This window comes from Salvia splendens, chromosome 8, assembly GCF_004379255.2.
Source record: "Salvia splendens isolate huo1 chromosome 8, SspV2, whole genome shotgun sequence".
NCBI lineage: Eukaryota > Viridiplantae > Streptophyta > Magnoliopsida > Lamiales > Lamiaceae > Salvia > Salvia splendens.
Genome location: NC_056039.1, coordinates 2,400,851 through 2,411,692, shown reverse-complemented (window position 1 = coordinate 2,411,692; position 10,842 = coordinate 2,400,851). Strand labels below are relative to the sequence as shown.

General features: G+C 33.5%; 2 long non-coding RNA genes across 2 annotated transcripts; one reads left to right on the top strand and one right to left on the bottom strand.

Annotated features, from left to right (window-relative positions):
• Positions 1-1,679: 1,679 nt before the first annotated feature.
• LOC121746202 lies at positions 1,680-2,263 on the bottom strand. Its single transcript, XR_006038930.1, has 4 exons — positions 2,139-2,263; positions 1,998-2,058; positions 1,840-1,893; positions 1,680-1,757 (listed from the first exon to the last, which is right to left on the bottom strand). It is a non-coding gene; the product is annotated as an uncharacterized LOC121746202 (long non-coding RNA).
• A 2,822-nt stretch (positions 2,264-5,085) lies between these two features.
• LOC121746200 lies at positions 5,086-6,469 on the top strand. Its single transcript, XR_006038926.1, has 2 exons — positions 5,086-5,411; positions 5,485-6,469. It is a non-coding gene; the product is annotated as an uncharacterized LOC121746200 (long non-coding RNA).
• Positions 6,470-10,842: the final 4,373 nt, after the last annotated feature.

Here is a 10,842-nt window from a genome sequence, read left to right as displayed (position 1 = left end):
CAAAATTCGTTCGTTTGATGGGTCGAATACAGATCATAAGTCACTGGTCGAGCATCACAGAATTCTGGTTCAAATTCGAAAATAGGGTTTTTAAATTTCCACAACGAAAACACCGATTCTTCATGCTCGAAAACACATAATCATGCTTACACGTTACTCATACCCATATTTGCATACAAACTCATATCATTCACCACATATTTCGATCCAACACACATGGTTTCAACCAACAAATGCAAAAGTCAAACAAGTTCTTACGAACACCCGATTTCCCCCCGTTAAAACTTGCGATCTATCAAGCCAACACTCTCTACATGCATGTAGGACTCAAAACATGGTTCAAAAGAGAAGGAGGAGGAAAAGTGTGCGAATATACCTTCCTTTGACAAAACGAATCGGTAGAAACGTAGAATGAAGCGATCCGTCGGAAACTCTTGAAGATACTTTCAATGGATGCGAGAATAATGGTGGATGGAGGGTTTTTGGAGAGGGGAGAGTGGAAGAAGATGAAAAAAACGTGTGGGAGAGGGAGAGAATGAAAGTGGCGAAATTTTTGAGTGAATGGGGGCTAGGGTTTTATTATTTGGTATTTATTTGCTAGGTTTAAGTCCATGAATGAATTAAATAAATAAATTGTGGGGAATTAAATATATAGGCCAATGAATGAAAATCCCACAATTATGAAGAGCCAAATTTTCGAAAATTATGGCTGAAAAATTAATAAGGAATTACTTGGTATTTACTTGGAGAGAATTAATTCCACAACTTAGGAAATAAAAATAATGGATACAAGGAAACAAATAAATTAAATCTCCAAGTAAGAAAATTGTGGTGGGGGCCGAAAATTTCAAGGGCTTGGCACAAGGAAATTATTTAAATCCCCAATTAAATAGAATAGGATTTAAATTTGGTCATTTCTTTATGGAATAAGGCTCCCATAAAATAGGTAACAATTATTCAAATTCCCACAAGGAAAACAATAGTATGGAGCGTGTGACATGGAAGAAAGTAGTAGAAAAATTATTCACACCCCCAATTAAATAGAATAGGTATTTATTTGAATAATGAGGGATTCCACAATTAGGAAACAAATAAGATATTCCCCAAATTTTATTGGAGAGGGCCGAAAATTGCTAGGCTAAATAGCCAAGGAAAATATCCCAACTCTCTATTTACTTTGGATGAAGAAATAAATTTTAACATGATTTAATTGGATTAAATTCAAAGGAAGGGAGTCAATAAAGCAACAATTAAATCAAATGAAAATAATTCTTTCTCCTATAGGAGATTTTCGAACACTCCCAAGGAAAATAAAATGGAGTTCGAATTTCATGTAGTACTACTTAGGGGTCATTTGGTTTGGATTTAATTTGGATAAGTATCCCAAAATAAATAATTAAATCCACAAAAAGAAGTATTATTTCAATAATTAGGAAGAGCCGAATATTTCAATGAATCGACTCGAGAAATGATAAATGCATGATCCTATTAATCTTTCCCCACATTGGAAAAACGATAAAAACTCGAGCTCATCATTCCACAATTACCCCAACAATTTATTTCACGCAAAGCACTTAATCACATAAAATCAAGCGTTTCAAAAATTCCAAAATTCCAATAACATAATAAAAAGGGTCACAAAAGTTTGGGATGTTACATTATTCTACTTAGTTACATACCTGATATGCATCAAATGCACTATCCAATATAAAGATTGGAGTTTGAATGTCTCTTACTAGATTTTCGGGGAAGAAACACTGCAAAATAATTAATTACTACCAAATATTTGTCAATATTAACTTTTAATTTAATATAAAGCTAATCATATAAGTCACTTACCAAACTCGGATCTATTCTCTCAGTGCATCTCACGGGAAGGAGGCTGGATATATTCTACAATAGTGGAGTATTCGATAAATAAAAGATTGATGTTTATGAATCAAATGTGTCAAATTGTTTTGAAGAAATTCATATGTTTACAAAGAAGTGATACATACATGGAGCGTAATTACGGAGGCAAAATATTTCTCTCTGTAGTCGGCATTAAGGACATTCTCTCTGTCACGTAACACAAAAAAGAGACCAAATCAAGTAGCAGTCGAAAAATCACCAAAAAGTAATTAATTTGAGATTCTTACCCTCGAAAGAAAAATCCCCCATCCGAGAGGCATTTCACTCTGCCCACATCGGGGAGACGTGCTCGAAATCCGTCACAATGTAAGATAGTCGCAAGCCCCCCTGCCGATATACCGGAAAGAATAGCCTGCAAATAAATACACTATAATTAGATGCATCACAAATATTAAATAATACTAGTATCTCTCCCCGTGCTATGCACGGCCCATTATATTTTTTTCCAGAATATATATAATACCAAATAATTATGTGGCATAAATATTAAATGAAAAATAATTTATCATAATTAATCCATAATAGAGATAGAAATTATAAATTATTGAGTTTCATTTCATTGCAATATAGTGATCCTATACACTAAAAACCCAAACCTCGAAATCTAAATCCTAAACCCTTAACTTTAGTAGAAATTATAAATTATCGAGCTTCATTTCATTGTAATATTGTGATCCTATACACTAAAACCTCAAACCTCGAAACCTAAATCTTAAACCCTTAACTTTAAAATATACTCATCATGACCAACAATGAGCCAAATATCAATAAAATTCTCCCTCCGTCACAGTTCAATTTTAATTTGTTGATCACTTATTCTATTTTGAGGGTTTTAGATATGTGTTCGATATCTTACACTGGGTTGGCCTACTTGATAATTCTTACTGTAGTGGAGGTTTTTTATCTGAATCTTGTCTGTAAATCTGTTTATATGATCATATCAAGAAAGTGCTTTACAATAGGCCTATGTGAATGGTAATAAAAAAAAATCTTGCTTGCATTCATTCAAGGATTAAAATGAAAAGGTTTTTAAATCAAATAACATAAATGACAATTGAAATATCAAACGTTAAATATTAGAAGTGGTATAACATTGATGTTGATTTGACTCATATTTAATCACGATGGAAATCATCATCTAATTATATCACATAATTTATTTCAAAAAATGCTTACAATGGAGGCTCTGAATCCTAATAGGAGATGAATGATCATTACAGCCGTAGATTGTGGATAATTATGTCAATTAATTCATAATCAATTTTTATATTTGAAGATAGAAACTACCGGGTGAATTTCAAATTGTGCTTCCAAAATTTAATGAGTTCAAAGTGGAAGATATAATTTTTTAAAATTGCATTTACATCCCTGGCATAAAATTGCATTTACAACCCTTTGCGCGACTTAAAATATTTTTATTTTATTAATACATTGTGAATAAACTAAATAAAATAAGAAACAACATCGTTACATAAGATTTAAAAAATAAAATAAAATGTACTATACACAACATGTTAAATAATTTTAAAACTAAATCAACATGGAACATTTGTTAATTAGAACATTTACATAGATCTCTACAACAAAGAAAAATATCACCCTTAACAACATACACACTTCAATACCAAAACACTATTTAATATGAAATCAATATAAATATTTAATATACAACTTAAAATATTATAAGGACAATAATATTGTGATAAAAGACAAAATGATGGACCACAAAGCATATAAACAACACACATATATAAATATTAATAGTAAAACTTAACATTAGAACAACGAAACAATAATTCAAAAATTATGAAAAAACTTATTTGTAAACAACTTTAACAGTTTCCTCTTTTAACACCTAAATTGATGATTTATACATGTGGGCTAAAAAAATGTGATACTTCATGTACTTTGTCGTCTTTTATGCTCTTCTTCTTCTTTGCTTCCTTTTGCCATTTCATTGACTTTTGGTGTTTTCTTTGCACGAAAACTACGTTAGAAACAACATCAATAAAGAAAGGAGGATGGATAAGAGACTGATAGAGCAACTCGCTAGCATTCTCCATCATTGTATACGTCGATGCACATAAGTTAAGCCTGAATTTGTTCACTATTTTTTACTAATGGAATTTGTACATTGTTTTTGACTGAGCTAATGTGTTCGAATTATTACCATTTATAGACAAAATTGGGTGTAACCATCCAACATATAAATGGATTTAATTATATAATGTAACCGTTGTTAATTGTTATATCTAATAATTAGATTTGTAACTCATGTATTTGGAAGAAATTCCATTATTGGGAATGAAACTCCTCCTATCATTAAAGAAAATGTAACGTGCGTATTATGGGACGCATATCATTGGTTCCACCATTCATTCAAATAATTTGAAATTATATCGTAATAAATGGATGAAATTATAATGTAACCGCTACGAATTTAAAAATTAGTTCCAAAGTTATTTAAGTCAATGCTTAAATTAGTTGCTCAAATTGATAAGAAACGTCCACTAAACACTAAATGTTTAAAATCTCACCCAAAAATTTCACTATTGTAAATTCATGTTGTGAATTAATTACATAATAGAGGCTTTGAGCCCTAATAGGAGATGAACTATCATTACAACCCAAGAGAGTGGATAATTGTAACACCCCGTTTTTCTAAACCTAATTTTCGAACCCTAAAGTACTTGCATTTAATGCTCTTAATGTTGCGAAGTCCGTGAATTAATGATCTAGTAGAATTGTTGTTGGATACTTTACATGACCTAATTTTGAATTGGAATTTTGACTGGGTCAACTTTGTGGAATACGTGACGTGGCTGTGTTGAATAATTGACATGGGGTGAAATTAAATGTTTGTGAATAATTGATAATTTATTATTAGAGCTAGAAATTGTGAATGCGAATTTAAATAATTCCTTTCCGTGTGGAATACTTATTGGACTCGATTCCGTGTTGGATCCGATAAATTAAATAAATAATATAAAAATCCAGTCCGTGATAAATAAATTGTGGGCTGCACAATTTAAATAAAATGCAAAGGACCGTGAATTAAACAAATCTACTTAATTTCGACATGTTGACTTGGTCATCAATCAACATTAATTCAAGTTTTTAATTAAATATTCTGTAGAGATCTTCCTCCTCCGTGATAAGATTTTCCTCCTGCGTGATCAGTAAATAAATCACAAATAAATTCAAATTGATTCAAAATTTAAAAAAAGGGAAAATTCGAAAACTCTCCCCTTAACCCACGTTAGAAAAAACCGCCCTCTCTCCCCTAAATCTCTCTCACATCCAAACCAAATCACCTCCCTATAATATACGTTTCACCACCAACCCGTTTTTCTATAATATACGTTTCACGTCTCTCACAAGAACAAGGCAACTCTCATTCAATCGAATACAAGCCGCAACTCAAAGATCGAATTCGAACTCAAGCCTCTTGCAACGACAAAGCTACCTTTTCTCCCCATTCCAATCTAGCCGAGTTCAAGGTAATCTACAAAACATCCCCTCTCACTATTCTACCATTTTGGAAATCAACCCATTGAATTTTTTCTCTATCAGAAAACTGAGAAACTAAGAGGAGAGAACGAGAGCCGCAATCTACCACCGGTCTAAAAAAATAAAAAAAAAAAAAAAAAAAAAAAAAAACGAGAGCCGCAATCTCTTTTGTTCGAGCCAATTCGTTCCCAATCTACAAAGGTACATCAATTCCCTCTACAATAGCCTCAATTTTGTGCATCTCATAACTTTGTAACCAATCTAATAATCTGGGAATCAAAACAAAACCGAATGAAAGATTGAACATTTAACGAATCGGAATCAACTTAAAGAACCTTATCTTGCGGGGTGGTTCGGGGCTGCGCGGTGTCGTTTCGGAGCTGTTCGGGGACCGTCGAGCAGCCACCGGACAGCAACAATGGGCAGCGACAGCAGGCGCCTGACTCGGCGCTTCTGTACGACAGCTGTGACCCCACGCGACGTGCGATGGAGGGGCGAGCAGTAGCTGACCGACGAGCAGAGGCCGCCGGCGTGAGGGTCGACGCGATGGTGGAGGATCTGGACGCGGCGACAGCAGCGTCTCCCGGCAGCGACGACGGAGGATCCCGGCGACGAGCAGCAGTGGCGGTTCAGGCGGAGCAGCCATGGCTGGCGGAACCACGCCTTCCATCTCCCGGCTGAGAAATCACCGGCGTTGCTGCCATGGTTGTGCGGTAATATTAGAGATGGAGATGGCGACGGAGGATTTTGGGGAAACTTCTCCAATTTCTGTCGAGATAGGGAGAATTAGAGAGTTAGGATGGTGAGGGAGAGAGAAAGGGTGTTGACCGAGATGGAGGGGGTAGGGAAATCTTTGCTTTTGTGTTTGATTTGGGCCACTATTTATTTTGTTGGGCCCAAATTTACTATTTATTTTGTTGGGCCCAAATTTTTATTTGGAGAAATAAGGATGAGTTAATAATTGTTTGGGCCGGATTAGATAATTGTGTTGGGTTGCTCTTGATAAAATACTGGGCCAATAATTTAATTTTGGGGGTTCTTTAATTAATTTCAAAACTTTTCAAAGAACAAGGAACTTTATCTTAAGTGCATTTTCGAGGGAAAATAATTTCGATGATTAATTTATGGGCATAAATAATTTTGGGATTTTAATTCGATATCGTGGAGGAAAGTACGGGGAGCGAACGGAGGAATTGGGGGCGTAAACGGCCGCCAAATAATCGAAAACCGAGATTAGACGAGATAAATAACTTCACTTAGGATGCATGCTTTTTTTATTTATTTAATTTGAAAGTGTGTTGATTTATGTGTTATGTAAATTCTAAAGGTGATATCTCGCAAGGGAATCGTGATCGCAAGGGAAAGAAAATAATTGCGGATTAAGCACTCGAGGTGGGCTTTCTTTTAAATAAGGACAACGTCCTAAATATTTTATCGATGGAAATGAAACTGTATTTATCATGCTGTGATTTGTGTTTTAACGTGCCTATCTGATATGGCTATGCGCCATTGTTATATAAAAGAAACTGTATTTATCATGCCGTGATTTGTGTTTTAACGTGCCTATCTGATATGGCTATGCGCCATTGTTATATAAATCGAATTCGGGTCCTCGTAGGGCCGCAAACCCTACTTGGACTAGTGTACACCTATGGTAGATCGTGTGCTAGCGTACGGGCTGGCCGGTCTAGTGGCAGTTAACCATGGCCTACGAATCAGAGAAGAAGCTGAGTTGACTGATCGTAGTCGATACCAGTGACTAGTTGGAAAACTCATGTACCTTTCGCACACCAGGCCGGATATAGCTTATGCAGTGGGGATCGTAAGTCAATTCATGCACAAGCCACAGACTGACCACATGGAGGCAGCACTTAGGATTTGTCGATATTTGAAGGAACCCCGGGACATGGCGTGTTATTTTCCAATAACGGACACCTTGAGATTCATGGGTATACTGATGCTGATTGGGCAGGGAACCCAAATTATAGGAAGTCCACAGCAGGCTACTTTACCTTTGTTGGTGGTAATTTAGTAACGTAGAAGAGTAAGAAGCAGAAGGTGGTGGCTCTCTCGAGTGCTGAGGCAGAATTTCGAGGAATCAAAAGTGGGTTGACTGAGATATTGTGGCTAAGGAGATTGATGAAAGAGATTAATTTCTCTCCCAACAAGTGCCAGTTCAATTGTGATAACAAGGCCGCCATAAGTATCTCACAAAACCCAGTTCAACATGATCGGACTAAGCATGTGGAGGTAGACAGACATTTCATCAAAGAAAACATTGAGAAGGGTATTGTTGAGCTACCTTTTGTTCGATCAGAGGATCAACTTGCCGACATACTAACCAAGGCAGTCAACGTAAGGAACTTCGAAGATGTGTTATCCAAATTGAGTATTGGAGACCCCACCACTCAATTTGAGCGGAGTGTTGAGAAAAGGAAAGATATCTTAGAATCAAATCACCCTAAATTAGGAGTCAATCACCTAAATCAAGCACACGTAATATTGCTCCTAGAATAGATGATTTGCTTACCATGTACATTGTATTTCTACACCCTATTTAAGGGGAACATTACACAATGAATAATCATAAAACACAATACAAATCATTGTCTTCTACTGCTTTTCTCTCCCAATATGTCGTCTGTACCATTGAACAATATACTTTCTCTATACTCTCTTTATTGACCTTTTGGTTTTGTTAGGGCTTGTTTGATAAGTGTGTTTTTCTTTGTCTAGTTGGTATTAAGTGGTGTGTAGTTGTTATCAAATTAGTTGAGGTAAGTTGGTGGTCTAAGTAGTGCTTAGAGTGTTTCGTTTGTTGGGTGTTGGCTGTTTATTTTCATAATTATTCGTCAGACGTCTCCAGTGGCAGACATAGAAATAAATAACGATAAGGGCTGTGATTTCTAAATTTTATTTTAATGTAAATTTTTAGATGTTTTAGAATAGTTATAAGGGCTTTTACATAATAATTTGCCATAAACTTGAATAAATTTTAAAATTTTATAAAAGAAAAATGATTAAAATATAATTTTCGTAATGGCTTTAGACCATGTTTATCAGCAACCCCCCAACCCAACCCAACCCAACCCAACCCAACCATCCACTTTTTCAATATTTAACTCATTTCTATCCCCTCCACATCATCTTCCACATCATTAATATTCATCCAACCCAACCACACATATTTTCATGGTTTATCAATTACCACCCAACCACACTATTATATATTTATTTTTAATACTATTATTATTACATGAAATACTTATTATTGTAAATTTATCGAAAAACGTAATAAATGACAAACTAAAAATTATATAAACAAACAAATAAAAAACATAAATTACAACCATGGAAATACGAAATTGAAAATACATCATTGGTGCTCATACATAAGATGAAAATTAGACATTCAATTGCAATAATCTTGAGAAGGGTTAACATTTTGGAAAGGGTTGAAGTTTTGGGAATCGGAGAATATATTATTCTCATCATCCTCATAGGTAGCAACAAGGGAAACTAAAAAATATTAAATTATACTAAACAATAAGGATTATAGGAGGAGAATAGATGATATTTTTTTGTGGGCAAAACTATAGCAAATGTGGTCTCTATTTATAGAGGAAGAAAAAAATATGAATTTTGGTATAAATTTTATAATTTTTTAATATAATATATTTAAGATATATTAATTATTAAAAATAATAATATCAGCTAATGAAATTGTGTCATTTGGCACAATCTCATTGGTTGAGTGGTGAAATGAGAAGAGAGACCGAACGGTCTGTTTGAGAAGATAGAGGGACTTGGGTCGATGAGAGAGAGACCCATGTAAGGCATTTATTTTTTTTTAATTGAATTTCTGACGAGGAGGTCGACCTCCTACGCCTATAAACTTGGTCTTAGCCCCACCCTAGTTATACATAGGTCCGCCACTGGACATCTCGATTGAGTGTGTTGGACCTACTGTTGTACTAGCTCGCTAATCTTTCGCTTAAGTATTTTTTTGATACAATTGGTGAGTCTTGAATTTAAAGGGATTCTATAGAGTGATAGCCATGAAATCATTTTACACCTTTTGTTTATACTATAGAAAATAACAATCATCTTCATTTGGCAAAAAGTATCATATAATAACCAGAATTTATAACTACGATGCTACTCTATCTTTGTAATTAACATACATTTATGTGAAAATAGTTTTTTTTAAACACTGAGACTTTGCTGCAATAATTCCTAGTGGTATACCAAATAAAAGTCCTAGTAATACAACCAAATAATGCATACATGAAATAAATTCAATCATGCAAATTATTGTGACATGTGACTTAAAAAAATATTCTATAGAGCGATAGACTGATAAAATTATATTCTCAACTTGATAATCTTCATTTGAAAAAGTATTATTTAGTAACAAGAATTAACTACGATGTTGTTCCCGGAATTAACCGCGATCTTGTACGTACCTACAAACTTTAATGTAAAAGTGATATAAAAATAATTGTTGCCATTCTTTTACTTTTACTTTATTCGAAACAAAAATTATTGTACTCATTGGATTAAGTGATACAGGTGAAAACCATCATTCAGAAATAATTACAGTTATTAATATAAACATTAATTCATAGAAGTGTTTCAAGAACAGTTCTTGATCTCAAATGATAGTAATATTATTAATATTAATAAATCAATAAATAGTAATTAAAATTAATATTTATATCAATCAATAAGTTACTAGCTATGTGTTGTTAAATCATTAATAAAAACAATTTATAATTGAAGTAACTTTTGAGAGAATGTAAGGTTGATTCAAATGGCTTGAAATAATTGAAGTAATTTTTGAGAGAGAATGTTAGTTTGATTCAAATGACTTGAAATAATTGAAGTAACTTTTGAGAGAGAATGTTAGGTTGATTCTTTTACTTTTACTTTTACTTTATTCGAAACAAAATTTATTGTACTCATTGGATTAAGTGATACACGTGAAAATCATCATTCAGGAATAATTACAGTTATTGTAAACATTAATTCATAGAAGTGTTTCAAGAACAGTTCTTGAACTCAAATGATAGTAATATTATTAATATTAATAAATCAATAAATAATAATTAAAATTAATATTTATATCAATCAATAAGTTACTAGCTATGTGTTGTTAAATCATTAATAAAAACAATTTATAATTGAAGTAACTTTTGAGAGAGAATGTTAGGTTGATTCAAATGGCTTGAAATAATTGAAGTAACTTTTGAGAGAGAATGTTAGGTTGATTCAAATGGCTTGAAATAATTGAAGCGGTTTTTGAATAAAGATTCATAAACATGTTGGCAATTGAAACTAAAATAATATATTACAACTATTTCACATCAGTGTTCACATAGACTTGAAACCATTATGTAATTTTAATGGGCCACTTCTCCT